The sequence below is a fragment of the Chiloscyllium punctatum genome, chromosome 3 (assembly GCF_047496795.1).
Source record: "Chiloscyllium punctatum isolate Juve2018m chromosome 3, sChiPun1.3, whole genome shotgun sequence".
NCBI classification, from domain to species: domain Eukaryota; kingdom Metazoa; phylum Chordata; class Chondrichthyes; order Orectolobiformes; family Hemiscylliidae; genus Chiloscyllium; species Chiloscyllium punctatum.
This window is the reverse complement of record NC_092741.1, coordinates 27,816,478-27,843,525: the sequence shown is the minus strand read 5'-3', so window position 1 is coordinate 27,843,525 and position 27,048 is coordinate 27,816,478. Positions and strand designations below refer to the sequence as shown.

The following is a 27,048-nucleotide window of genomic DNA, read 5'->3' as shown; positions in this document are numbered from 1 at the left end:
GGCCAGCACCTACGGCCATACTAGTCTGAAAACGCCCGATCTCGTCTGATCTCGGAAGCTAAGCTGACTCCGGCCTGGTTAGTACTTGGATGGGAGACCGCCTGGGAATACCTGGTGCAGTAGGCTTTTTCCGCCAGCAGGGGCTGCTCAAGTCACCCCTCTGCACTCGTGTTGGGCCACGCACGCAATGCAGCGACAGGTTATTTTTGCTGCCGCTGTGCCTGGCATCAGTCTCCTGCAGGCAGGAGACAGGGAGGGGAGGAGAGCGGAGCGCTGCCAAAATCAGCAAGAAAGAGGGAAAGAAAGGGATTGGGGCTGCACGCTGTCTGCGGCTGGCAGTCAGGAAAGGAGGACAATAGAGAATAGGTGCAGGAGTTGGCCATTCTGCCCTTGGAGCCTGCACCACCATTCAATATGATCATGGCTGATCATCCTTAATCGGTATCCTGTTCCTGCCTTATCTCCATAAGCCTTGATTCCACTATCCTTGAGAGCTCTGTGCAACTCTTTCTTCAATGAATCCAGAGACTGGGCCTCCACTGCCCTCTGGGGCAGAGCATTCCACACAGCCACCACTCTCTGGGTGAAGACGTTTCTCCTCATCTCTGTCCTAAACGGTCTACCCCGTATTTTTAAGCTGTGTCCTCTGTTTCGGCACTCACGTTTCCTGCCGCCAGAGTGTCCAATCCTTTGATAATCTTATATGTCTCAACCAGATCCCCTCTCAGTCTGCTAAACTCAAGGGTACACAAGCCCAGTCGCTCCAGTCTTTCAGTGTAAGGTAATCCCGCCATTCCAGGAATTGACCTCGTCAACCTACGCTGCACTCCCTCAATAGCCAGAATGTCTCTCCTCAGATTTGGAGACCAGAACTGCACACAGTACTCCAGGTGTGGTCTCACCAGGGCCCTGTACACCTGCAGAAGAACCTCTTTGCTTCTGTACTCAATCCCTCTTGTTATGAAGGCCAGCATGCTATTAGCCTTCTTCACTACCTGCTGTACCTGCATGCTTACCTTCATTGAGTGGTGTACAAGAACCCCCAGATCTCTCTGTACTGTCCCTTGACCGAAATTGATTCCATTTAGGTAGTAATCTGCCTTCCTGTTCTTGCCACCAAAGTGGATAAGCATCCATTTATCCACATTAAAGTGCATCTGCCATGCATCTGACCACTCACCTAACTTGTCCAGGTCACCCGGTAATCTCCTAACATCCTCATCACATTTCACCCTGCCACCCAGTTCAGTATCATCAGCAAATTTGCTAATGTTATTGCTAATAGCATCTTCTATATCATGAACATATATTGTAAAAAGCTGCGGTCCCAGTACTGATCCCTGCGGTACCCCACTGGTCACTGCCTGCCATTCCGAAATGGAGGCGTGGAGGAGTGTGGAAGGATGAGAGAATGCAGGCTGCAGCCCTATGAAGCAGGGGGAGGTCTTGCAGTTGGCCTGTGTGGGGATGTGGGAGACGACAGGAGCCTGGTGGGCAAGGGCTAGCTGGAGGGAAGGAGGGAGGGAGGGAGGGAAGCACGCACGGAGGAGGAAGAGCAAAGAGAAAAGAGAGAAAAAAAAAACAAAGGGGATCAAGAGAAAGAGCAGCAAAGAAAATGTGGCTGGCCAGCACGCCTTGAAGTGGGGAGAAAAGGCAGGGTCCTGAGCCTGCGGCCATACTAGTCTGAAAACGCCTGATCTCGTCTGATCTCGGAAGCTAAGCAGACTCAGGCCTGGTTAGTACTTGGATGGGAGACCGCCTGGGAATACCAGGTGCAGTAGGCGTTTTCCGCCAGCAGGGGCTGCTCAAGTCACCCCTCTGCACTCGTGTTGGGCCACGCACGCAATGCAGCGACAGGTTATTTTTGCTGCCGCTGTGCCTGGCATCAGTCTCCTGCAGGCAGGAGACAGGGAGGGGAGGAGAGCGGAGCGCTGCCAAAATCAGCAAGAAAGAGGGAAAGAAAGGGATTGGGGCTGCACGCTGTCTGCGGCTGGCAGTCAGGAAAGGAGGACAATAGAGAATAGGTGCAGGAGTTGGCCATTCTGCCCTTGGAGCCTGCACCACCATTCAATATGATCATGGCTGATCATCCTTAATCGGTATCCTGTTCCTGCCTTATCTCCATAAGCCTTGATTCCACTATCCTTGAGAGCTCTGTGCAACTCTTTCTTCAATGAATCCAGAGACTGGGCCTCCACTGCCCTCTGGGGCAGAGCATTCCACACAGCCACCACTCTCTGGGTGAAGACGTTTCTCCTCATCTCTGTCCTAAACGGTCTACCCCGTATTTTTAAGCTGTGTCCTCTGTTTCGGCACTCATGTTTCCTGCCGCCAGAGTGTCCAATCCTTTGATAATCTTATGTGTCTCAACCAGATCCCCTCTCAGTCTTCTAAACTCAAGGGTACACAAGCCCAGTCGCTCCAGTCTTTCAGTGTAAGGTAATCCCGCCATTCCAGGAATTGACCTCGTCAACCTACGCTGCACTCCCTCAATAGCCAGAATGTCTCTCCTCAAATTTGGAGACCAGAACTGCACACAGTACTCCAGGGTGTGGTCTCACCAGGGCCCTGTACACCTGCAGAAGAACCTCTTTGCTTCTGTACTCAATCCCTCTTGTTATGAAGGCCAGCATGCTATTAGCCTTCTTCACTACCTGCTGTACCTGCATGCTTACCTTCATTGAGTGGTGTACAAGAACCCCCAGATCTCTCTGTACTGTCCCTTGACCGAAATTGATTCCATTTAGGTAGTAATCTGCCTTCCTGTTCTTGCCACCAAAGTGGATAAGCATCCATTTATCCACATTAAAGTGCATCTGCCATGCATCTGACCACTCACCTAACTTGTCCAGGTCACCCGGTAATCTCCTAACATCCTCATCACATTTCACCCTGCCACCCAGCTCAGTATCATCAGCAAATTTGCTAATGTTATTGCTAATAGCATCTTCTATATCATGAACATATATTGTAAAAAGCTGCGGTCCCAGTACTGATCCCTGCGGTACCCCACTGGTCACTGCCTGCCATTCCGAAATGGAGGCGTGGAGGAGTGTGGAAGGATGAGAGAATGCAGGCTGCAGCCCGATGAAGCAGGGGGAGGTCTTGCAGTTGGCCTGTGTGGGGATGTGGGAGACGACAGGAGGCTGGTGGGCAAGGGCTAGCTGGAGGGAGGGAGGGAAGCACGCACGGAGGAGGAAGAGCAAAGAGAAAAGAGAGAAAAAAAAAACAAAGGGGATCAAGAGAAAGAGCAGCAAAGAAAATGTGGCTGGCCAGCACGCCTTGAAGTGGGGAGAAAAGGCAGGGGCCAGCGCCTACAGCCATACTAGTCTGAAAATGCCCGATTTCGTCTGATCTCGGAAGCTAAGCTGACTCAGGCCTGGTTAGTACTTGGATGGGAGACCGCCTGGGAATACCAGGTGCAGTAGGCTTTTTCCGCCAGCAGGGGCTGCTCAAGTCACCCCTCTGCACTCGTGTTGGGCCACGCACGCAATGCAGCGACAGGTTATTTTTGCTGCCGCTGTGCCTGGCATCAGTCTCCTGCAGGCAGGAGACAGGGAGGGGAGGAGAGCGGAGCGCTGCCAAAATCAGCAAGAAAGAGGGAAAGAAAGGGATTGGGGCTGCACGCTGTCTGCGGCTGGCAGTCAGGAAAGGAGGACAATAGAGAATAGGTGCAGGAGTTGGCCATTCTGCCCTTGGAGCCTGCACCACCATTCAATATGATCATGGCTGATCATCCTTAATCGGTATCCTGTTCCTGCCTTATCTCCATAAGCCTTGATTCCACTATCCTTGAGAGCTCTGTGCAACTCTTTCTTCAATGAATCCAGAGACTGGGCCTCCACTGCCCTCTGGGGCAGAGCATTCCACACAGCCACCACTCTCTTGGTGAAGACGTTTCTCCTCATCTCTGTCCTAAACGGTCTACCCCGTATTTTTAAGCTGTGTCCTCTGTTTCGGCACCCACGTTTCCTGCCGCCAGAGTGTCCAATCCTTTGATAATCTTATGTGTCTCAACCAGATCCCCTCTCAGTCTTCTAAACTCAAGGGTACACAAGCCCAGTCGCTCCAGTCTTTCAGTGTAAGGTAATCCCGCCATTCCAGGAATTGACCTCGTCAACCTACGCTGCACTCCCTCAATAGCCAGAATGTCTCTCCTCAAATTTGGAGACCAGAACTGCACACAGTACTCCAGGGTGTGGTCTCACCAGGGCCCTGTACACCTGCAGAAGAACCTCTTTGCTTCTGTACTCAATCCCTCTTGTTATGAAGGCCAGCATGCTATTAGCCTTCTTCACTACCTGCTGTACCTGCATGCTTACCTTCATTGAGTGGTGTACAAGAACCCCCAGATCTCTCTGTACTGTCCCTTGACCGAAATTGATTCCATTTAGGTAGTAATCTGCCTTCCTGTTCTTGCCACCAAAGTGGATAAGCATCCATTTATCCACATTAAAGTGCATCTGCCATGCATCTGACCACTCACCTAACTTGTCCAGGTCACCCGGTAATCTCCTAACATCCTCATCACATTTCACCCTGCCACCCAGCTCAGTATCATCAGCAAATTTGCTAATGTTATTGCTAATAGCATCTTCTATATCATGAACATATATTGTAAAAAGCTGCGGTCCCAGTACTGATCCCTGCGGTACCCCACTGGTCACTGCCTGCCATTCCGAAATGGAGGCGTGGAGGAGTGTGGAAGGATGAGAGAATGCAGGCTGCAGCCCTATGAAGCAGGGGGAGGTCTTGCAGTTGGCCTGTGTGGGGATGTGGGAGACGACAGGAGGCTGGTGGGCAAGGGCTAGCTGGAGGGAGGGAGGGAAGCACGCACGGAGGAGGAAGAGCAAAGAGAAAAGAGAGAGAAAAAAAACAAAGGGGATCAAGAGAAAGAGCAGCAAAGAAAATGTGGCTGGCCAGCACGCCTTGAAGTGGGGAGAAAAGGCAGGGGCCAGCGCCTACGGCCATACTAGTCTGAAAACGCCCGATCTCGTCTGATCTCGGAAGCTAAGCAGACTCCGGCCTGGTTAGTACTTGGATGGGAGACCGCCTGGGAATACCTGGTGCAGTAGGCTTTTTCCGCCAGCAGGGGCTGCTCAAGTCACCCCTCTGCACTCGTGTTGGGCCACGCACGCAATGCAGCGACAGGTTATTTTTGCTGCCGCTGTGCCTGGCATCAGTCTCCTGCAGGCAGGAGACAGGGAGGGGAGGAGAGCGGAGCGCTGCCAAAATCAGCAAGAAAGAGGGAAAGAAAGGGATTGGGGCTGCACGCTGTCTGCGGCTGGCAGTCAGGAAAGGAGGACAATAGAGAATAGGTGCAGGAGTTGGCCATTCTGCCCTTGGAGCCTGCACCACCATTCAATATGATCATGGCTGATCATCCTTAATCGGTATCCTGTTCCTGCCTTATCTCCATAAGCCTTGATTCCACTATCCTTGAGAGCTCTGTGCAACTCTTTCTTCAATGAATCCAGAGACTGGGCCTCCACTGCCCTCTGGGGCAGAGCATTCCACACAGCCACCACTCTCTGGGTGAAGACGTTTCTCCTCATCTCTGTCCTAAACGGTCTACCCCGTATTTTTAAGCTGTGTCCTCTGTTTCGGCACTCACGTTTCCTGCCGCCAGAGTGTCCAATCCTTTGATAATCTTATATGTCTCAACCAGATCCCCTCTCAGTCTGCTAAACTCAAGGGTACACAAGCCCAGTCGCTCCAGTCTTTCAGTGTAAGGTAATCCCGCCATTCCAGGAATTGACCTCGTCAACCTACGCTGCACTCCCTCAATAGCCAGAATGTCTCTCCTCAGATTTGGAGACCAGAACTGCACACAGTACTCCAGGTGTGGTCTCACCAGGGCCCTGTACACCTGCAGAAGAACCTCTTTGCTTCTGTACTCAATCCCTCTTGTTATGAAGGCCAGCATGCTATTAGCCTTCTTCACTACCTGCTGTACCTGCATGCTTACCTTCATTGAGTGGTGTACAAGAACCCCCAGATCTCTCTGTACTGTCCCTTGACCGAAATTGATTCCATTTAGGTAGTAATCTGCCTTCCTGTTCTTGCCACCAAAGTGGATAAGCATCCATTTATCCACATTAAAGTGCATCTGCCATGCATCTGACCACTCACCTAACTTGTCCAGGTCACCCGGTAATCTCCTAACATCCTCATCACATTTCACCCTGCCACCCAGTTCAGTATCATCAGCAAATTTGCTAATGTTATTGCTAATAGCATCTTCTATATCATGAACATATATTGTAAAAAGCTGCGGTCCCAGTACTGATCCCTGCGGTACCCCACTGGTCACTGCCTGCCATTCCGAAATGGAGGCGTGGAGGAGTGTGGAAGGATGAGAGAATGCAGGCTGCAGCCCTATGAAGCAGGGGGAGGTCTTGCAGTTGGCCTGTGTGGGGATGTGGGAGACGACAGGAGCCTGGTGGGCAAGGGCTAGCTGGAGGGAAGGAGGGAGGGAGGGAGGGAAGCACGCACGGAGGAGGAAGAGCAAAGAGAAAAGAGAGAAAAAAAAAACAAAGGGGATCAAGAGAAAGAGCAGCAAAGAAAATGTGGCTGGCCAGCACGCCTTGAAGTGGGGAGAAAAGGCAGGGTCCTGCGCCTGCGGCCATACTAGTCTGAAAACGCCTGATCTCGTCTGATCTCGGAAGCTAAGCAGACTCAGGCCTGGTTAGTACTTGGATGGGAGACCGCCTGGGAATACCAGGTGCAGTAGGCGTTTTCCGCCAGCAGGGGCTGCTCAAGTCACCCCTCTGCACTCGTGTTGGGCCACGCACGCAATGCAGCGACAGGTTATTTTTGCTGCCGCTGTGCCTGGCATCAGTCTCCTGCAGGCAGGAGACAGGGAGGGGAGGAGAGCGGAGCGCTGCCAAAATCAGCAAGAAAGAGGGAAAGAAAGGGATTGGGGCTGCACGCTGTCTGCGGCTGGCAGTCAGGAAAGGAGGACAATAGAGAATAGGTGCAGGAGTTGGCCATTCTGCCCTTGGAGCCTGCACCACCATTCAATATGATCATGGCTGATCATCCTTAATCGGTATCCTGTTCCTGCCTTATCTCCATAAGCCTTGATTCCACTATCCTTGAGAGCTCTGTGCAACTCTTTCTTCAATGAATCCAGAGACTGGGCCTCCACTGCCCTCTGGGGCAGAGCATTCCACACAGCCACCACTCTCTGGGTGAAGACGTTTCTCCTCATCTCTGTCCTAAACGGTCTACCCCGTATTTTTAAGCTGTGTCCTCTGTTTCGGCACTCACGTTTCCTGCCGCCAGAGTGTCCAATCCTTTGATAATCTTATATGTCTCAACCAGATCCCCTCTCAGTCTTCTAAACTCAAGGGTACACAAGCCCAGTCGCTCCAGTCTTTCAGTGTAAGGTAATCCCGCCATTCCAGGAATTGACCTCGTCAACCTACGCTGCACTCCCTCAATAGCCAGAATGTCTCTCCTCAAATTTGGAGACCAGAACTGCACACAGTACTCCAGGGTGTGGTCTCACCAGGGCCCTGTACACCTGCAGAAGAACCTCTTTGCTTCTGTACTCGATCCCTCTTGTTATGAAGGCCAGCATGCTATTAGCCTTCTTCACTACCTGCTGTACCTGCATGCTTACCTTCATTGAGTGGTGTACAAGAACCCCCAGATCTCTCTGTACTGTCCCTTGACCGAAATTGATTCCATTTAGGTAGTAATCTGCCTTCCTGTTCTTGCCACCAAAGTGGATAAGCATCCATTTATCCACATTAAAGTGCATCTGCCATGCATCTGACCACTCACCTAACTTGTCCAGGTCACCCGGTAATCTCCTAACATCCTCATCACATTTCACCCTGCCACCCAGCTCAGTATCATCAGCAAATTTGCTAATGTTATTGCTAATAGCATGTTCTATATCATGAACATATATTGTAAAAAGCTGCTGTCCCAGTACTGATCCCTGCGGTACCCCACTGGTCACTGCCTGCCATTCCGAAATGGAGGCGTGGAGGAGTGTGGAAGGATGAGAGAATGCAGGCTGCAGCCCGATGAAGCAGGGGGAGGTCTTGCAGTTGGCCTGTGTGGGGATGTGGGAGACGACAGGAGCCTGGTGGGCAAGGGCTAGCTGGAGGGAGGGAGGGAAGCACGCACGGAGGAGGAAGAGCAAAGAGAAAAGAGAGAAAAAAAAAACAAAGGGGATCAAGAGAAAGAGCAGCAAAGAAAATGTGGCTGGCCAGCACGCCTTGAAGTGGGGAGAAAAGGCAGGGGCCAGCGCCTACGGCCGTACTAGTCTGAAAACGTCTGATTTCGGAAGCTAAGCAGACTCAGGCCTGGTTAGTACTTGGATGGGAGACCGCCTGGGAATACCAGGTGCAGTAGGCTTTTTCCGCCAGCAGGGGCTGCTCAAGTCACCCCTCTGCACTCGTGTTGGGCCACGCACGCAATGCAGCGACAGGTTATTTTTGCTGCCGCTGTGCCTGGCATCAGTCTCCTGCAGGCAGGAGACAGGGAGGGGAGGAGAGCGGAGCGCTGCCAAAATCAGCAAGAAAGAGGGAAAGAAAGGGATTGGGGCTGCACGCTGTCTGCGGCTGGCAGTCAGGAAAGGAGGACAATAGAGAATAGGTGCAGGAGTTGGCCATTCTGCCCTTGGAGCCTGCACCACCATTCAATATGATCATGGCTGATCATCCTTAATCGGTATCCTGTTCCTGCCTTATCTCCATAAGCCTTGATTCCACTATCCTTGAGAGCTCTGTGCAACTCTTTCTTCAATGAATCCAGAGACTGGGCCTCCACTGCCCTCTGGGGCAGAGCATTCCACACAGCCACCACTCTCTGGGTGAAGACGTTTCTCCTCATCTCTGTCCTAAACGGTCTACCCCGTATTTTTAAGCTGTGTCCTCTGTTTCGGCACTCACGTTTCCTGCCACCAGAGTGTCCAATCCTTTGATAATCTTATATGTCTCAACCAGATCCCCTCTCAGTCTGCTAAACTCAAGGGTACACAAGCCCAGTCGCTCCAGTCTTTCAGTGTAAGGTAATCCCGCCATTCCAGGAATTGACCTCGTCAACCTACGCTGCACTCCCTCAATAGCCAGAATGTCTCTCCTCAGATTTGGAGACCAGAACTGCACACAGTACTCCAGGTGTGGTCTCACCAGGGCCCTGTACACCTGCAGAAGAACCTCTTTGCTTCTGTACTCAATCCCTCTTGTTATGAAGGCCAGCATGCTATTAGCCTTCTTCACTACCTGCTGTACCTGCATGCTTACCTTCATTGAGTGGTGTACAAGAACCCCCAGATCTCTCTGTACTGTCCCTTGACCGAAATTGATTCCATTTAGGTAGTAATCTGCCTTCCTGTTCTTGCCACCAAAGTGGATAAGCATCCATTTATCCACATTAAAGTGCATCTGCCATGCATCTGACCACTCACCTAACTTGTCCAGGTCACCCGGTAATCTCCTAACATCCTCATCACATTTCACCCTGCCACCCAGTTCAGTATCATCAGCAAATTTGCTAATGTTATTGCTAATAGCATCTTCTATATCATGAACATATATTGTAAAAAGCTGCGGTCCCAGTACTGATCCCTGCGGTACCCCACTGGTCACTGCCTGCCATTCCGAAATGGAGGCGTGGAGGAGTGTGGAAGGATGAGAGAATGCAGGCTGCAGCCCTATGAAGCAGGGGGAGGTCTTGCAGTTGGCCTGTGTGGGGATGTGGGAGACGACAGGAGCCTGGTGGGCAAGGGCTAGCTGGAGGGAGGGAGGAAGGGAGGGAAGCACGCACGGAGGAGGAAGAGCAAAGAGAAAAGAGAGAAAAAAAAACCAAAGGGGATCAAGAGAAAGAGCAGCAAAGAAAATGTGGCTGGCCAGCACGCCTTGAAGTGGGGAGAAAAGGCAGGGGCCAGCGCCTACGGCCATACTAGTCTGAAAACGCCCGATCTCGTCTGATCTCGGAAGCTAAGCAGACTCAGGCCTGGTTAGTACTTGGATGGGAGACCGCCTGGGAATACCAGGTGCAGTAGGCTTTTTCCGCCAGCAGGGGCTGCTCAAGTCACCCCTCTGCACTCGTGTTGGGCCACGCACGCAATGCAGCGACAGGTTATTTTTGCTGCCGCTGTGCCTGGCATCAGTCTCCTGCAGGCAGGAGACAGGGAGGGGAGGAGAGCGGAGCGCTGCCAAAATCAGCAAGAAAGAGGGAAAGAAAGGGATTGGGGCTGCACGCTGTCTGCGGCTGGCAGTCAGGAAAGGAGGACAATAGAGAATAGGTGCAGGAGTTGGCCATTCTGCCCTTGGAGCCTGCACCACCATTCAATATGATCATGGCTGATCATCCTTAATCGGTATCCTGTTCCTGCCTTATCTCCATAAGCCTTGATTCCACTATCCTTGAGAGCTCTGTGCAACTCTTTCTTCAATGAATCCAGAGACTGGGCCTCCACTGCCCTCTGGGGCAGAGCATTCCACACAGCCACCACTCTCTGGGTGAAGACGTTTCTCCTCATCTCTGTCCTAAACGGTCTACCCCGTATTTTTAAGCTGTGTCCTCTGTTTCGGCACTCACGTTTCCTGCCGCCAGAGTGTCCAATCCTTTGATAATCTTATATGTCTCAACCAGATCCCCTCTCAGTCTGCTAAACTCAAGGGTACACAAGCCCAGTCGCTCCAGTCTTTCAGTGTAAGGTAATCCCGCCATTCCAGGAATTGACCTCGTCAACCTACGCTGCACTCCCTCAATAGCCAGAATGTCTCTCCTCAGATTTGGAGACCAGAACTGCACACAGTACTCCAGGTGTGGTCTCACCAGGGCCCTGTACACCTGCAGAAGAACCTCTTTGCTTCTGTACTCAATCCCTCTTGTTATGAAGGCCAGCATGCTATTAGCCTTCTTCACTACCTGCTGTACCTGCATGCTTACCTTCATTGAGTGGTGTACAAGAACCCCCAGATCTCTCTGTACTGTCCCTTGACCGAAATTGATTCCATTTAGGTAGTAATCTGCCTTCCTGTTCTTGCCACCAAAGTGGATAAGCATCCATTTATCCACATTAAAGTGCATCTGCCATGCATCTGACCACTCACCTAACTTGTCCAGGTCACCCGGTAATCTCCTAACATCCTCATCACATTTCACCCTGCCACCCAGTTCAGTATCATCAGCAAATTTGCTAATGTTATTGCTAATAGCATCTTCTATATCATGAACATATATTGTAAAAAGCTGCGGTCCCAGTACTGATCCCTGCGGTACCCCACTGGTCACTGCCTGCCATTCCGAAATGGAGGCGTGGAGGAGTGTGGAAGGATGAGAGAATGCAGGCTGCAGCCCTATGAAGCAGGGGGAGGTCTTGCAGTTGGCCTGTGTGGGGATGTGGGAGACGACAGGAGCCTGGTGGGCAAGGGCTAGCTGGAGGGAGGGAGGGAGGGAGGGAAGCACGCACGGTGGAGGAAGAGCAAAGAGAAAAGAGAGAAAAAAAAACCAAAGGGGATCAAGAGAAAGAGCAGCAAAGAAAATGTGGCTGGCCAGCACGCCTTGAAGTGGGGAGAAAAGGCAGGGGCCAGCGCCTACGGCCATACTAGTCTGAAAACGCCCGATCTCGTCTGATTTCGGAAGCTAAGCAGACTCAGGCCTGGTTAGTACTTGGATGGGAGACCGCCTGGGAATACCAGGTGCAGTAGGCTTTTTCCGCCAGCAGGGGCTGCTCAAGTCACCCCTCTGCACTCGTGTTGGGCCACGCACGCAATGCAGCGACAGGTTATTTTTGCTGCCGCTGTGCCTGGCATCAGTCTCCTGCAGGCAGGAGACAGGGAGGGGAGGAGAGCGGAGCGCTGCCAAAATCAGCAAGAAAGAGGGAAAGAAAGGGATTGGGGCTGCACGCTGTCTGCGGCTGGCAGTCAGGAAAGGAGGACAATAGAGAATAGGTGCAGGAGTTGGCCATTCTGCCCTTGGAGCCTGCACCACCATTCAATATGATCATGGCTGATCATCCTTAATCGGTATCCTGTTCCTGCCTTATCTCCATAAGCCTTGATTCCACTATCCTTGAGAGCTCTGTGCAACTCTTTCTTCAATGAATCCAGAGACTGGGCCTCCACTGCCCTCTGGGGCAGAGCATTCCACACAGCCACCACTCTCTGGGTGAAGACGTTTCTCCTCATCTCTGTCCTAAACGGTCTACCCCGTATTTTTAAGCTGTGTCCTCTGTTTCGGCACTCACGTTTCCTGCCGCCAGAGTGTCCAATCCTTTGATAATCTTATATGTCTCAACCAGATCCCCTCTCAGTCTTCTAAACTCAAGGGTACACAAGCCCAGTCGCTCCAGTCTTTCAGTGTAAGGTAATCCCGCCATTCCAGGAATTGACCTCGTCAACCTACGCTGCACTCCCTCAATAGCCAGAATGTCTCTCCTCAAATTTGGAGACCAGAACTGCACACAGTACTCCAGGGTGTGGTCTCACCAGGGCCCTGTACACCTGCAGAAGAACTTCTTTGCTTCTGTACTCAATCCCTCTCGTTATGAAGGCCAGCATGCTATTAGCCTTCTTCACTACCTGCTGTACCTGCATGCTTACCTTCATTGAGTGGTGTACAAGAACCCCCAGATCTCTCTGTACTGTCCCTTGACCGAAATTGATTCCATTTAGGTAGTAATCTGCCTTCCTGTTCTTGCCACCAAAGTGGATAAGCATCCATTTATCCACATTAAAGTGCATCTGCCATGCATCTGACCACTCACCTAACTTGTCCAGGTCACCCGGTAATCTCCTAACATCCTCATCACATTTCACCCTGCCACCCAGCTCAGTATCATCAGCAAATTTGCTAATGTTATTGCTAATAGCATCTTCTATATCATGAACATATATTGTAAAAAGCTGCGGTCCCAGTACTGATCCCTGCGGTACCCCACTGGTCACTGCCTGCCATTCCGAAATGGAGGCGTGGAGGAGTGTGGAAGGATGAGAGAATGCAGGCTGCAGCCCTATGAAGCAGGGGGAGGTCTTGCAGTTGGCCTGTGTGGGGATGTGGGAGACGACAGGAGCCTGGTGGGCAAGGGCTAGCTGGAGGGAGGGAGGGAAGCAGGGAAGCACGCACGGAGGAGGAAGAGCAAAGAGAAAAGAGAGAAAAAAAAAACAAAGGGGATCAAGAGAAAGAGCAGCAAAGAAAATGTGGCTGGCCAGCACGCCTTGAAGTGGGGAGAAAAGGCAGGGGCCAGCGCCTACGGCCGTACTAGTCTGAAAACGTCTGATTTTGGAAGCTAAGCAGACTCAGGCCTGGTTAGTACTTGGATGGGAGACCGCCTGGGAATACCAGGTGCAGTAGGCTTTTTCCGCCAGCAGGGGCTGCTCAAGTCACCCCTCTGCACTCGTGTTGGGCCACGCACGCAATGCAGCGACAGGTTATTTTTGCTGCCGCTGTGCCTGGCATCAGTCTCCTGCAGGCAGGAGACAGGGAGGGGAGGAGAGCGGAGCGCTGCCAAAATCAGCAAGAAAGAGGGAAAGAAAGGGATTGGGGCTGCACGCTGTCTGCGGCTGGCAGTCAGGAAAGGAGGACAATAGAGAATAGGTGCAGGAGTTGGCCATTCTGCCCTTGGAGCCTGCACCACCATTCAATATGATCATGGCTGATCATCCTTAATCGGTATCCTGTTCCTGCCTTATCTCCATAAGCCTTGATTCCACTATCCTTGAGAGCTCTGTGCAACTCTTTCTTCAATGAATCCAGAGACTGGGCCTCCACTGCTCTCTGGGGCAGAGCATTCCACACAGCCACCACTCTCTGGGTGAAGACGTTTCTCCTCATCTCTGTCCTAAACGGTCTACCCCGTATTTTTAAGCTGTGTCCTCTGTTTCGGCACTCACGTTTCCTGCCGCCAGAGTGTCCAATCCTTTGATAATCTTATATGTCTCAACCAGATCCCCTCTCAGTCTGCTAAACTCAAGGGTACACAAGCCCAGTCGCTCCAGTCTTTCAGTGTAAGGTAATCCCGCCATTCCAGGAATTGACCTCGTCAACCTACGCTGCACTCCCTCAATAGCCAGAATGTCTCTCCTCAGATTTGGAGACCAGAACTGCACACAGTACTCCAGGTGTGGTCTCACCAGGGCCCTGTACACCTGCAGAAGAACCTCTTTGCTTCTGTACTCAATCCCTCTTGTTATGAAGGCCAGCATGCTATTAGCCTTCTTCACTACCTGCTGTACCTGCATGCTTACCTTCATTGAGTGGTGTACAAGAACCCCCAGATCTCTCTGTACTGTCCCTTGACCGAAATTGATTCCATTTAGGTAGTAATCTGCCTTCCTGTTCTTGCCACCAAAGTGGATAAGCATCCATTTATCCACATTAAAGTGCATCTGCCATGCATCTGACCACTCACCTAACTTGTCCAGGTCACCCGGTAATCTCCTAACATCCTCATCACATTTTACCCTGCCACCCAGTTCAGTATCATCAGCAAATTTGCTAATGTTATCGCTAATAGCATCTTCTATATCATGAACATATATTGTAAAAAGCTGCGGTCCCAGTACTGATCCCTGCGGTACCCCACTGGTCACTGCCTGCCATTCCGAAATGGAGGCGTGGAGGAGTGTGGAAGGATGAGAGAATGCAGGCTGCAGCCCTATGAAGCAGGGGGAGGTCTTGCAGTTGGCCTGTGTGGGGATGTGGGAGACGACAGGAGCCTGGTGGGCAAGGGCTAGCTGGAGGGAGGGAGGGAGGGAGGGAAGCACGCACGGAGGAGGAAGAGCAAAGAGAAAAGAGAGAGAAAAAAAACAAAGGGGATCAAGAGAAAGAGCAGCAAAGAAAATGTGGCTGGCCAGCACGCCTTGAAGTGGGGAGAAAAGGCAGTGGCCAGCGCCTACGGCCATACTAGTCTGAAAACGCCCGATCTTGTCTGATCTCGGGAGCTAAGCAGACTCAGGCCTGTTTAGTACTTTGGTGGGAGACCGCCTGGGAATACCAGGTGCAGTAGGCTTTTTCCGCCAGCAGGGGCTGCTCAAGTCACCCCTCTGCACTCGTGTTGGGCCACGCACGCAATGCAGCGACAGGTTATTTTTGCTGCCGCTGTGCCTGGCATCAGTCTCCTGCAGGCAGGAGACAGGGAGGGGAGGAGAGCGGAGCGCTGCCAAAATCAGCAAGAAAGAGGGAAAGAAAGGGATTGGGGCTGCACGCTGTCTGCGGCTGGCAGTCAGGAAAGGAGGACAATAGAGAATAGGTGCAGGAGTTGGCCATTCTGCCCTTGGAGCCTGCACCACCATTCAATATGATCATGGCTGATCATCCTTAATCGGTATCCTGTTCCTGCCTTATCTCCATAAGCCTTGATTCCACTATCCTTGAGAGCTCTGTGCAACACTTTCTTCAATGAATCCAGAGACTGGGCCTCCACTGCCCTCTGGGGCAGAGCATTCCACACAGCCACCACTCTCTGGGTGAAGACGTTTCTCCTCATCTCTGTCCTAAACGGTCTACCCCGTATTTTTAAGCTGTGTCCTCTGTTTCGGCACTCACGTTTCCTGCCGCCAGAGTGTCCAATCCTTTGATAATCTTATATGTCTCAACCAGATCCCCTCTCAGTCTGCTAAACTCAAGGGTACACAAGCCCAGTCGCTCCAGTCTTTCAGTGTAAGGTAATCCCGCCATTCCAGGAATTGACCTCGTCAACCTACGCTGCACTCCCTCAATAGCCAGAATGTCTCTCCTCAGATTTGGAGACCAGAACTGCACACAGTACTCCAGGTGTGGTCTCACCAGGGCCCTGTACACCTGCAGAAGAACCTCTTTGCTTCTGTACTCAATCCCTCTTGTTATGAAGGCCAGCATGCTATTAGCCTTCTTCACTACCTGCTGTACCTGCATGCTTACCTTCATTGAGTGGTGTACAAGAACCCCCAGATCTCTCTGTACTGTCCCTTGACCGAAATTGATTCCATTTAGGTAGCAATCTGCCTTCCTGTTCTTGCCACCAAAGTGGATAAGCATCCATTTATCCACATTAAAGTGCATCTGCCATGCATCTGACCACTCACCTAACTTGTCCAGGTCACCCGGTAATCTCCTAACATCCTCATCACATTTCACCCTGCCACCCAGTTCAGTATCATCAGCAAATTTGCTAATGTTATTGCTAATAGCATCTTCTATATCATGAACATATATTGTAAAAAGCTGCGGTCCCAGTACTGATCCCTGCGGTACCCCACTGGTCACTGCCTGCCATTCCGAAATGGAGGCGTGGAGGAGTGTGGAAGGATGAGAGAATGCAGGCTGCAGCCCTATGAAGCAGGGGGAGGTCTTGCAGTTGGCCTGTGTGGGGATGTGGGAGACGACAGGAGCCTGGTGGGCAAGGGCTAGCTGGAGGGAGGGAGGGAGGGAAGCACGCACGGAGGAGGAAGAGCAAAGAGAAAAGAGAGAAAAAAAAAACAAAGGGGATCAAGAGAAAGAGCAGCAAAGAAAATGTGGCTGGCCAGCACGCCTTGAAGTGGGGAGAAAAGGCAGGGGCCAGCGCCTACGGCCATACTAGTCTGAAAACGCCCGATCTTGTCTGATCTCAGTAGCTAAGCAGACTCAGGCCTGGTTAGTACTTGGATGGGAGACCGCCTGGGAATACCAGGTGCAGTAGGCTTTTTCCGCCAGCAGGGGCTGCTCAAGTCACCCCTCTGCACTCGTGTTGGGCCACGCACGCAATGCAGCGACAGGTTATTTTTGCTGCCGCTGTGCCTGGCATCAGTCTCCTGCAGGCAGGAGACAGGGAGGGGAGGAGAGCGGAGCGCTGCCAAAATCAGCAAGAAAGAGGGAAAGAAAGGGATTGGGGCTGCACGCTGTCTGCGGCTGGCAGTCAGGAAAGGAGGACAATAGAGAATAGGTGCAGGAGTTGGCCATTCTGCCCTTGGAGCCTGCACCACCATTCAATATGATCATGGCTGATCATCCTTAATCGGTATCCTGTTCCTGCCTTATCTCCATAAGCCTTGATTCCACTATCCTTGAGAGCTCTGTCCAACTCTTTCTTCAATGAATCCAGAGACTGGGCCTCCACTGCCCTCTGGGGCAGAGCATTCCACACAGCCACCACTCTCTGGGTGAAGACGTTTCTCCTCATCTCTGTCCTAAACGGTCTACCCCGTATTTTTAAGCTGTGTCCTCTGTTTCGGCACTCACGTTTCCTGCCGCCAGAGTGTCCAATCCTTTGATAATCTTATATGTCTCAACCAGATCCCCTCTCAGTCTTCTAAACTCAAGGGTACACAAGCCCAGTCGCTCCAGTCTTTCAGTGTAAGGTAATCCCGCCATTCCAGGAATTGACCTCGTCAACCTACGCTGCACTCCCTCAATAGCCAGAATGTCTCTCCTCAAATTTGGAGACCAGAACTGCACACAGTACTCCAGGGTGTGGTCTCACCAGGGCCCTGTACACCTGCAGAAGAACTTCTTTGCTTCTGTACTCAATCCCTCTTGTTATGAAGGCCAGCATGCTATTAGCCTTCTTCACTACCTGCTGTACCTGCATGCTTACCTTCATTGAGTGGTGTACAAGAACCCCCAGATCTCTCTGTACTGTCCCTTGACCGAAATTGATTCCATTTAGGTAGTAATCTGCCTTCCTGTTCTTGCCACCAAAGTGGATAAGCATCCATTTATCCACATTAAAGTGCATCTGCCATGCATCTGACCACTCACCTAACTTGTCCAGGTCACCCGGTAATCTCCTAACATCCTCATCACATTTCACCCTGCCACCCAGCTCAGTATCATCAGCAAATTTGCTAATGTTATTGCTAATAGCATCTTCTATATCATGAACATATATTGTAAAAAGCTGCGGTCCCAGTACTGATCCCTGCGGTACCCCACTGGTCACTGCCTGCCATTCCGAAATGGAGGCGTGGAGGAGTGTGGAAGGATGAGAGAATGCAGGCTGCAGCCCTATGAAGCAGGGGGAGGTCTTGCAGTTGGCCTGTGTGGGGATGTGGGAGACGACAGGAGCCTGGTGGGCAAGGGCTAGCTGGAGGGAGGGAGGGAGGGAGGGAAGCACGCACGGAGGAGGAAGAGCAAAGAGAAAAGAGAGAAAAAAAAAACAAAGGGGATCAAGAGAAAGAGCAGCAAAGAAAATGTGGCTGGCCAGCACGCCTTGAAGTGGGGAGAAAAGGCAGGGGCCAGCGCCTACGGCCGTACTAGTCTGAAAACGTCTGATTTCGGAAGCTAAGCAGACTCAGGCCTGGTTAGTACTTGGATGGGAGACCGCCTGGGAATACCAGGTGCAGTAGGCTTTTTCCGCCAGCAGGGGCTGCTCAAGTCACCCCTCTGCACTCGTGTTGGGCCACGCACGCAATGCAGCGACAGGTTATTTTTGCTGCCGCTGTGCCTGGCATCAGTCTCCTGCAGGCAGGAGACAGGGAGGGGAGGAGAGCGGAGCGCTGCCAAAATCAGCAAGAAAGAGGGAAAGAAAGGGATTGGGGCTGCACGCTGTCTGCGGCTGGCAGTCAGGAAAGGAGGACAATAGAGAATAGGTGCAGGAGTTGGCCATTCTGCCCTTGGAGCCTGCACCACCATTCAATATGATCATGGCTGATCATCCTTAATCGGTATCCTGTTCCTGCCTTATCTCCATAAGCCTTGATTCCACTATCCTTGAGAGCTCTGTGCAACTCTTTCTTCAATGAATCCAGAGACTGGGCCTCCACTGCCCTCTGGGGCAGAGCATTCCACACAGCCACCACTCTCTGGGTGAAGACGTTTCTCCTCATCTCTGTCCTAAACGGTCTACCCCGTATTTTTAAGCTGTGTCCTCTGTTTCGGCACTCACGTTTCCTGCCGCCAGAGTGTCCAATCCTTTGATAATCTTATATGTCTCAACCAGATCCCCTCTCAGTCTGCTAAACTCAAGGGTACACAAGCCCAGTCGCTCCAGTCTTTCAGTGTAAGGTAATCCCGCCATTCCAGGAATTGACCTCGTCAACCTACGCTGCACTCCCTCAATAGCCAGAATGTCTCTCCTCAGATTTGGAGACCAGAACTGCACACAGTACTCCAGGTGTGGTCTCACCAGGGCCCTGTACACCTGCAGAAGAACCTCTTTGCTTCTGTACTCAATCCCTCTTGTTATGAAGGCCAGCATGCTATTAGCCTTCTTCACTACCTGCTGTACCTGCATGCTTACCTTCATTGAGTGGTGTACAAGAACCCCCAGATCTCTCTGTACTGTCCCTTGACCGAAATTGATTCCATTTAGGTAGTAATCTGCCTTCCTGTTCTTGCCACCAAAGTGGATAAGCATCCATTTATCCACATTAAAGTGCATCTGCCATGCATCTGACCACTCACCTAACTTGTCCAGGTCACCCGGTAATCTCCTAACATCCTCATCACATTTCACCCTGCCACCCAGTTCAGTATCATCAGCAAATTTGCTAATGTTATCGCTAATAGCATCTTCTATATCATGAACATATATTGTAAAAAGCTGCGGTCCCAGTACTGATCCCTGCGGTACCCCACTGGTCACTGCCTGCCATTCCGAAATGGAGGCGTGGAGGAGTGTGGAAGGATGAGAGAATGCAGGCTGCAGCCCTATGAAGCAGGGGGAGGTCTTGCAGTTGGCCTGTGTGGGGATGTGGGAGACGACAGGAGCCTGGTGGGCAAGGGCTAGCTGGAGGGAGGGAGGGAGGGAAGCATGCACGGAGGAGGAAGAGCAAAGAGAAAAGAGAGAAAAAAAAAACAAAGGGGATCAAGAGAAAGAGCAGCAAAGAAAATGTGGCTGGCCAGCACGCCTTGAAGTGGGGAGAAAAGGCCGGGGCCAGCGCCTACGGCCATACTAGTCTGAAAACGCCCGATCTCATCTGATCTCGGAAGCTAAGCAGACTCAGGCCTGGTTAGTACTTGGATGGGAGACCGCCTGGGAATACCAGGTGCAGTAGGCTTTTTCCGCCAGCAGGGGCTGCTCAAGTCACCCCTCTGCACTCGTGTTGGGCCACGCACGCAATGCAGCGACAGGTTATTTTTGCTGCCGCTGTGCCTGGCATCAGTCTCCTGCAGGCAGGAGACAGGGAGGGGAGGAGAGCGGAGCGCTGCCAAAATCAGCAAGAAAGAGGGAAAGAAAGGGATTGGGGCTGCACGCTGTCTGCGGCTGGCAGTCAGGAAAGGAGGACAATAGAGAATAGGTGCAGGAGTTGGCCATTCTGCCCTTGGAGCCTGCACCACCATTCAATATGATCATGGCTGATCATCCTTAATCGGTATCCTGTTCCTGCCTTATCTCCATAAGCCTTGATTCCACTATCCTTGAGAGCTCTGTGCAACTCTTTCTTCAATGAATCCAGAGACTGGGCCTCCACTGCCCTCTGGGGCAGAGCATTCCACAGAGCCACCACTCTCTGGGTGAAGACGTTTCTCCTCATCTCTGTCCTAAACGGTCTACCCCGTATTTTTAAGCTGTGTCCTCTGTTTCGGCACTCACGTTTCCTGCCGCCAGAGTGTCCAATCCTTTGATAATCTTATGTGTCTCAACCAGATCCCCTCTCAGTCTTCTAAACTCAAGGGTACACAAGCCCAGTCGCTCCAGTCTTTCAGTGTAAGGTAATCCCGCCATTCCAGGAATTGACCTCGTCAACCTACGCTGCACTCCCTCAATAGCCAGAATGTCTCTCCTCAAATTTGGAGACCAGAACTGCACACAGTACTCCAGGGTGTGGTCTCACCAGGGCCCTGTACACCTGCAGAAGAACCTCTTTGCTTCTGTACTCAATCCCTCTTGTTATGAAGGCCAGCATGCTATTAGCCTTCTTCACTACCTGCTGTACCTGCATGCTTACCTTCATTGAGTGGTGTACAAGAACCCCCAGATCTCTCTGTACTGTCCCTTGACCGAAATTGATTCCATTTAGGTAGTAATCTGCCTTCCTGTTCTTGCCACCAAAGTGGATAAGCATCCATTTATCCACATTAAAGTGCATCTGCCATGCATCTGACCACTCACCTAACTTGTCCAGGTCACCCGGTAATCTCCTAACATCCTCATCACATTTCACCCTGCCACCCAGCTCAGTATCATCAGCAAATTTGCTAATGTTATTGCTAATAGCATCTTCTATATCATGAACATATATTGTAAAAAGCTGCGGTCCCAGTACTGATCCCTGCGGTACCCCACTGGTCACTGCCTGCCATTCCGAAATGGAGGCGTGGAGGAGTGTGGAAGGATGAGAGAATGCAGGCTGCAGCCCTCTGAAGCAGGGGGAGGTCTTGCAGTTGGCCTGTGTGGGGATGTGGGAGACGACAGGAGGCTGGTGGGCAAGGGCTAGCTGGAGGGAGGGAGGGAAGCACGCACGGAGGAGGAAGAGCAAAGAGAAAAGAGAGAGAAAAAAAACAAAGGGGATCAAGAGAAAGAGCAGCAAAGAAAATGTGGCTGGCCAGCACGCCTTGAAGTGGGGAGAAAAGGCAGGGGACAGCGCCTACGGCCATACTAGTCTGAAAACGCCCGATCTCGTCTGATCTCGGAAGCTAAGCAGACTCAGGCCTGGTTAGTACTTGGATGGGAGACCGCCTGGGAATACCAGGTGCAGTAGGCTTTTTCCGCCAGCAGGGGCTGCTCAAGTCACCCCTCTGCACTCGTGTTGGGCCACGCACGCAATGCAGCGACAGGTTATTTTTGCTGCCGCTGTGCCTGGCATCAGTCTCCTGCAGGCAGGAGACAGGGAGGGGAGGAGAGCGGAGCGCTGCCAAAATCAGCAAGAAAGAGGGAAAGAAAGGGATTGGGGCTGCACGCTGTCTGCGGCTGGCAGTCAGGAAAGGAGGACAATAGAGAATAGGTGCAGGAGTTGGCCATTCTGCCCTTGGAGCCTGCACCACCATTCAATATGATCATGGCTGATCATCCTTAATCGGTATCCTGTTCCTGCCTTATCTCCATAAGCCTTGATTCCACTATCCTTGAGAGCTCTGTGCAACTCTTTCTTCAATGAATCCAGAGACTGGGCCTCCACTGCCCTCTGGGGCAGAGCATTCCACACAGCCACCACTCTCTGGGTGAAGACGTTTCTCCTCATCTCTGTCCTAAACGGTCTACCCCGTATTTTTAAGCTGTGTCCTCTGTTTCGGCACTCACGTTTCCTGCCGCCAGAGTGTCCAATCCTTTGATAATCTTATATGTCTCAACCAGATCCCCTCTCAGTCTGCTAAACTCAAGGGTACACACGCCCAGTCGCTCCAGTCTTTCAGTGTAAGGTAATCCCGCCATTCCAGGAATTGACCTCGTCAACCTACGCTGCACTCCCTCAATAGCCAGAATGTCTCTCCTCAGATTTGGAGACCAGAACTGCACACAGTACTCCAGGTGTGGTCTCACCAGGGCCCTGTACACCTGCAGAAGAACCTCTTTGCTTCTGTACTCAATCCCTCTTGTTATGAAGGCCAGCATGCTATTAGCCTTCTTCACTACCTGCTGTACCTGCATGCTTACCTTCATTGAGTGGTGTACAAGAACCCCCAGATCTCTCTGTACTGTCCCTTGACCGAAATTGATTCCATTTAGGTAGTAATCTGCCTTCCTGTTCTTGCCACCAAAGTGGATAAGCATCCATTTATCCACATTAAAGTGCATCTGCCATGCATCTGACCACTCACCTAACTTGTCCAGGTCACCCGGTAATCTCCTAACATCCTCATCACATTTCACCCTGCCACCCAGTTCAGTATCATCAGCAAATTTGCTAATGTTATCGCTAATAGCATCTTCTATATCATGAACATATATTGTAAAAAGCTGCGGTCCCAGTACTGATCCCTGCGGTACCCCACTGGTCACTGCCTGCCATTCCGAAATGGAGGCGTGGAGGAGTGTGGAAGGATGAGAGAATGCAGGCTGCAGCCCTATGAAGCAGGGGGAGGTCTTGCAGTTGGCCTGTGTGGGGATGTGGGAGACGACAGGAGCCTGGTGGGCAAGGGCTAGCTGGAGGGAGGGAGGGAGGGAAGCATGCACGGAGGAGGAAGAGCAAAGAGAAAAGAGAGAAAAAAAAAACAAAGGGGATCAAGAGAAAGAGCAGCAAAGAAAATGTGGCTGGCCAGCACGCCTTGAAGTGGGGAGAAAAGGCCGGGGCCAGCGCCTACGGCCATACTAGTCTGAAAACGCCCGATCTCATCTGATCTCGGAAGCTAAGCAGACTCAGGCCTGGTTAGTACTTGGATGGGAGACCGCCTGGGAATACCAGGTGCAGTAGGCTTTTTCCGCCAGCAGGGGCTGCTCAAGTCACCCCTCTGCACTCGTGTTGGGCCACGCACGCAATGCAGCGACAGGTTATTTTTGCTGCCGCTGTGCCTGGCATCAGTCTCCTGCAGGCAGGAGACAGGGAGGGGAGGAGAGCGGAGCGCTGCCAAAATCAGCAAGAAAGAGGGAAAGAAAGGGATTGGGGCTGCACGCTGTCTGCGGCTGGCAGTCAGGAAAGGAGGACAATAGAGAATAGGTGCAGGAGTTGGCCATTCTGCCCTTGGAGCCTGCACCACCATTCAATATGATCATGGCTGATCATCCTTAATCGGTATCCTGTTCCTGCCTTATCTCCATAAGCCTTGATTCCACTATCCTTGAGAGCTCTGTGCAACTCTTTCTTCAATGAATCCAGAGACTGGGCCTCCACTGCCCTCTGGGGCAGAGCATTCCACAGAGCCACCACTCTCTGGGTGAAGACGTTTCTCCTCATCTCTGTCCTAAACGGTCTACCCCGTATTTTTAAGCTGTGTCCTCTGTTTCGGCACTCACGTTTCCTGCCGCCAGAGTGTCCAATCCTTTGATAATCTTATGTGTCTCAACCAGATCCCCTCTCAGTCTTCTAAACTCAAGGGTACACAAGCCCAGTCGCTCCAGTCTTTCAGTGTAAGGTAATCCCGCCATTCCAGGAATTGACCTCGTCAACCTACGCTGCACTCCCTCAATAGCCAGAATGTCTCTCCTCAAATTTGGAGACCAGAACTGCACACAGTACTCCAGGGTGTGGTCTCACCAGGGCCCTGTACACCTGCAGAAGAACCTCTTTGCTTCTGTACTCAATCCCTCTTGTTATGAAGGCCAGCATGCTATTAGCCTTCTTCACTACCTGCTGTACCTGCATGCTTACCTTCATTGAGTGGTGTACAAGAACCCCCAGATCTCTCTGTACTGTCCCTTGACCGAAATTGATTCCATTTAGGTAGTAATCTGCCTTCCTGTTCTTGCCACCAAAGTGGATAAGCATCCATTTATCCACATTAAAGTGCATCTGCCATGCATCTGACCACTCACCTAACTTGTCCAGGTCACCCGGTAATCTCCTAACATCCTCATCACATTTCACCCTGCCACCCAGCTCAGTATCATCAGCAAATTTGCTAATGTTATTGCTAATAGCATCTTCTATATCATGAACATATATTGTAAAAAGCTGCGGTCCCAGTACTGATCCCTGCGGTACCCCACTGGTCACTGCCTGCCATTCCGAAATGGAGGCGTGGAGGAGTGTGGAAGGATGAGAGAATGCAGGCTGCAGCCCTATGAAGCAGGGGGAGGTCTTGCAGTTGGCCTGTGTGGGGATGTGGGAGACGACAGGAGCCTGGTGGGCAAGGGCTAGCTGGAGGGAGGGAGGGAGGGAAGCACGCACGGAGGAGGAAGAGCAAAGAGAAAAGAGAGAAAAAAAAAACAAAGGGGATCAAGAGAAAGAGCAGCAAAGAAAATGTGGCTGGCCAGCACGCCTTGAAGTGGGGAGAAAAGGCTGGGGCCAGCGCCTACAGCCATACTAGTCTGAAAATGCCCGATTTCGTCTGATCTCGGAAGCTAAGCTGACTCAGGCCTGGTTAGTACTTGGATGGGAGACCGCCTGGGAATACCAGGTGCAGTAGGCTTTTTCCGCCAGCAGGGGCTGCTCAAGTCACCCCTCTGCACTCGTGTTGGGCCACGCACGCAATGCAGCGACAGGTTATTTTTGCTGCCGCTGTGCCTGGCATCAGTCTCCTGCAGGCAGGAGACAGGGAGGGGAGGAGAGCGGAGCGCTGCCAAAATCAGCAAGAAAGAGGGAAAGAAAGGGATTGGGGCTGCACGCTGTCTGCGGCTGGCAGTCAGGAAAGGAGGACAATAGAGAATAGGTGCAGGAGTTGGCCATTCTGCCCTTGGAGTCTGCACCACCATTCAATATGATCATGGCTGATCATCCTTAATCGGTATCCTGTTCCTGCCTTATCTCCATAAGCCTTGATTCCACTATCCTTGAGAGCTCTGTGCAACTCTTTCTTCAATGAATCCAGAGACTGGGCCTCCACTGCCCTCTGGGGCAGAGCATTCCACACAGCCACCACTCTCTTGGTGAAGACGTTTCTCCTCATCTCTGTCCTAAACGGTCTACCCCGTATTTTTAAGCTGTGTTCTCTGTTTCGGCACCCACGTTTCCTGCCGCCAGAGTGTCCAATCCTTTGATAATCTTATGTGTCTCAACCAGATCCCCTCTCAGTCTTCTAAACTCAAGGGTACACAAGCCCAGTCGCTCCAGTCTTTCAGTGTAAGGTAATCCCGCCATTCCAGGAATTGACCTCGTCAACCTACGCTGCACTCCCTCAATAGCCAGAATGTCTCTCCTCAAATTTGGAGACCAGAACTGCACACAGTACTCCAGGGTGTGGTCTCACCAGGGCCCTGTACACCTGCAGAAGAACCTCTTTGCTTCTGTACTCAATCCCTCTTGTTATGAAGGCCAGCATGCTATTAGCCTTCTTCACTACCTGCTGTACCTGCATGCTTACCTTCATTGAGTGGTGTACAAGAACCCCCAGATCTCTCTGTACTGTCCCTTGACCGAAATTGATTCCATTTAGGTAGTAATCTGCCTTCCTGTTCTTGCCACCAAAGTGGATAAGCATCCATTTATCCACATTAAAGTGCATCTGCCATGCATCTGACCACTCACCTAACTTGTCCAGGTCACCCGGTAATCTCCTAACATCCTCATCACATTTCACCCTGCCACCCAGCTCAGTATCATCAGCAAATTTGCTAATGTTATTGCTAATAGCATCTTCTATATCATGAACATATATTGTAAAAAGCTGCGGTCCCAGTACTGATCCCTGCGGTACCCCACTGGTCACTGCCTGCCATTCCGAAATGGAGGCGTGGAGGAGTGTGGAAGGATGAGAGAATGCAGGCTGCAGCCCTCTGAAGCAGGGGGAGGTCTTGCAGTTGGCCTGTGTGGGGATGTGGGAGACGACAGGAGGCTGGTGGGCAAGGGCTAGCTGGAGGGAGGGAGGGAAGCACGCACGGAGGAGGAAGAGCAAAGAGAAAAGAGAGAGAAAAAAAACAAAGGGGATCAAGAGAAAGAGCAGCAAAGAAAATGTGGCTGGCCAGCACGCCTTGAAGTGGGGAGAAAAGGCAGGGGACAGCGCCTACGGCCATACTAGTCTGAAAACGCCCGATCTCGTCTGATCTCGGAAGCTAAGCAGACTCAGGCCTGGTTAGTACTTGGATGGGAGACCGCCTGGGAATACCAGGTGCAGTAGGCTTTTTCCGCCAGCAGGGGCTGCTCAAGTCACCCCTCTGCACTCGTGTTGGGCCACGCACGCAATGCAGCGACAGGTTATTTTTGCTGCCGCTGTGCCTGGCATCAGTCTCCTGCAGGCAGGAGACAGGGAGGGGAGGAGAGCGGAGCGCTGCCAAAATCAGCAAGAAAGAGGGAAAGAAAGGGATTGGGGCTGCACGCTGTCTGCGGCTGGCAGTCAGGAAAGGAGGACAATAGAGAATAGGTGCAGGAGTTGGCCATTCTGCCCTTGGAGCCTGCACCACCATTCAATATGATCATGGCTGATCATCCTTAATCGGTATCCTGTTCCTGCCTTATCTCCATAAGCCTTGATTCCACTATCCTTGAGAGCTCTGTGCAACTCTTTCTTCAATGAATCCAGAGACTGGGCCTCCACTGCCCTCTGGGGCAGAGCATTCCACACAGCCACCACTCTCTGGGTGAAGACGTTTCTCCTCATCTCTGTCCTAAACGGTCTACCCCGTATTTTTAAGCTGTGTCCTCTGTTTCG

The 27,048-nt window shown here is 51.7% G+C and overlaps 14 non-coding genes and 3 pseudogenes across 14 annotated transcripts; all 17 read left to right on the top strand.

Moving 5' to 3' along the window:
• The first annotated feature begins 7 nt into the window (after nucleotides 1-7).
• On the top strand, nucleotides 8-126 carry LOC140470921 (5S ribosomal RNA). The gene has a single exon (XR_011956798.1). It is a non-coding gene; the product is annotated as a 5S ribosomal RNA (ribosomal RNA).
• A 1,539-nt stretch (nucleotides 127-1,665) lies between these two features.
• On the top strand, nucleotides 1,666-1,784 carry LOC140469407 (5S ribosomal RNA). The gene has a single exon (XR_011956096.1). It is a non-coding gene; the product is annotated as a 5S ribosomal RNA (ribosomal RNA).
• Nucleotides 1,785-3,312: 1,528 nt separating this feature from the next.
• LOC140470429 (5S ribosomal RNA) lies at nucleotides 3,313-3,431 on the top strand. Its single transcript, XR_011956485.1, has one exon. It is a non-coding gene; the product is annotated as a 5S ribosomal RNA (ribosomal RNA).
• Nucleotides 3,432-4,959: 1,528 nt separating this feature from the next.
• Nucleotides 4,960-5,078, top strand: LOC140468913 (5S ribosomal RNA). Its single transcript, XR_011955882.1, has one exon. It is a non-coding gene; the product is annotated as a 5S ribosomal RNA (ribosomal RNA).
• Nucleotides 5,079-6,617: 1,539 nt separating this feature from the next.
• LOC140469397 (5S ribosomal RNA) lies at nucleotides 6,618-6,736 on the top strand. The gene has a single exon (XR_011956091.1). It is a non-coding gene; the product is annotated as a 5S ribosomal RNA (ribosomal RNA).
• Nucleotides 6,737-8,264: 1,528 nt separating this feature from the next.
• Nucleotides 8,265-8,373, top strand: LOC140472719 (5S ribosomal RNA; annotated as a pseudogene).
• Nucleotides 8,374-9,908: 1,535 nt separating this feature from the next.
• On the top strand, nucleotides 9,909-10,027 carry LOC140474310 (5S ribosomal RNA). The gene has a single exon (XR_011959014.1). It is a non-coding gene; the product is annotated as a 5S ribosomal RNA (ribosomal RNA).
• A 1,535-nt stretch (nucleotides 10,028-11,562) lies between these two features.
• On the top strand, nucleotides 11,563-11,681 carry LOC140468364 (5S ribosomal RNA). Its single transcript, XR_011955638.1, has one exon. It is a non-coding gene; the product is annotated as a 5S ribosomal RNA (ribosomal RNA).
• A 1,536-nt stretch (nucleotides 11,682-13,217) lies between these two features.
• On the top strand, nucleotides 13,218-13,326 carry LOC140472786 (5S ribosomal RNA; annotated as a pseudogene).
• A 1,535-nt stretch (nucleotides 13,327-14,861) lies between these two features.
• LOC140470994 (5S ribosomal RNA) lies at nucleotides 14,862-14,980 on the top strand. Its single transcript, XR_011956835.1, has one exon. It is a non-coding gene; the product is annotated as a 5S ribosomal RNA (ribosomal RNA).
• A 1,531-nt stretch (nucleotides 14,981-16,511) lies between these two features.
• Nucleotides 16,512-16,630, top strand: LOC140470962 (5S ribosomal RNA). Its single transcript, XR_011956814.1, has one exon. It is a non-coding gene; the product is annotated as a 5S ribosomal RNA (ribosomal RNA).
• A 1,536-nt stretch (nucleotides 16,631-18,166) lies between these two features.
• Nucleotides 18,167-18,275, top strand: LOC140472708 (5S ribosomal RNA; annotated as a pseudogene).
• Nucleotides 18,276-19,806: 1,531 nt separating this feature from the next.
• LOC140475743 (5S ribosomal RNA) lies at nucleotides 19,807-19,925 on the top strand. The gene has a single exon (XR_011960234.1). It is a non-coding gene; the product is annotated as a 5S ribosomal RNA (ribosomal RNA).
• Nucleotides 19,926-21,453: 1,528 nt separating this feature from the next.
• LOC140474288 (5S ribosomal RNA) lies at nucleotides 21,454-21,572 on the top strand. The gene has a single exon (XR_011958996.1). It is a non-coding gene; the product is annotated as a 5S ribosomal RNA (ribosomal RNA).
• Nucleotides 21,573-23,103: 1,531 nt separating this feature from the next.
• Nucleotides 23,104-23,222, top strand: LOC140475732 (5S ribosomal RNA). Its single transcript, XR_011960223.1, has one exon. It is a non-coding gene; the product is annotated as a 5S ribosomal RNA (ribosomal RNA).
• Nucleotides 23,223-24,754: 1,532 nt separating this feature from the next.
• LOC140470418 (5S ribosomal RNA) lies at nucleotides 24,755-24,873 on the top strand. Its single transcript, XR_011956484.1, has one exon. It is a non-coding gene; the product is annotated as a 5S ribosomal RNA (ribosomal RNA).
• Nucleotides 24,874-26,401: 1,528 nt separating this feature from the next.
• LOC140474278 (5S ribosomal RNA) lies at nucleotides 26,402-26,520 on the top strand. Its single transcript, XR_011958985.1, has one exon. It is a non-coding gene; the product is annotated as a 5S ribosomal RNA (ribosomal RNA).
• The last annotated feature ends 528 nt before the right edge of the window (nucleotides 26,521-27,048 follow it).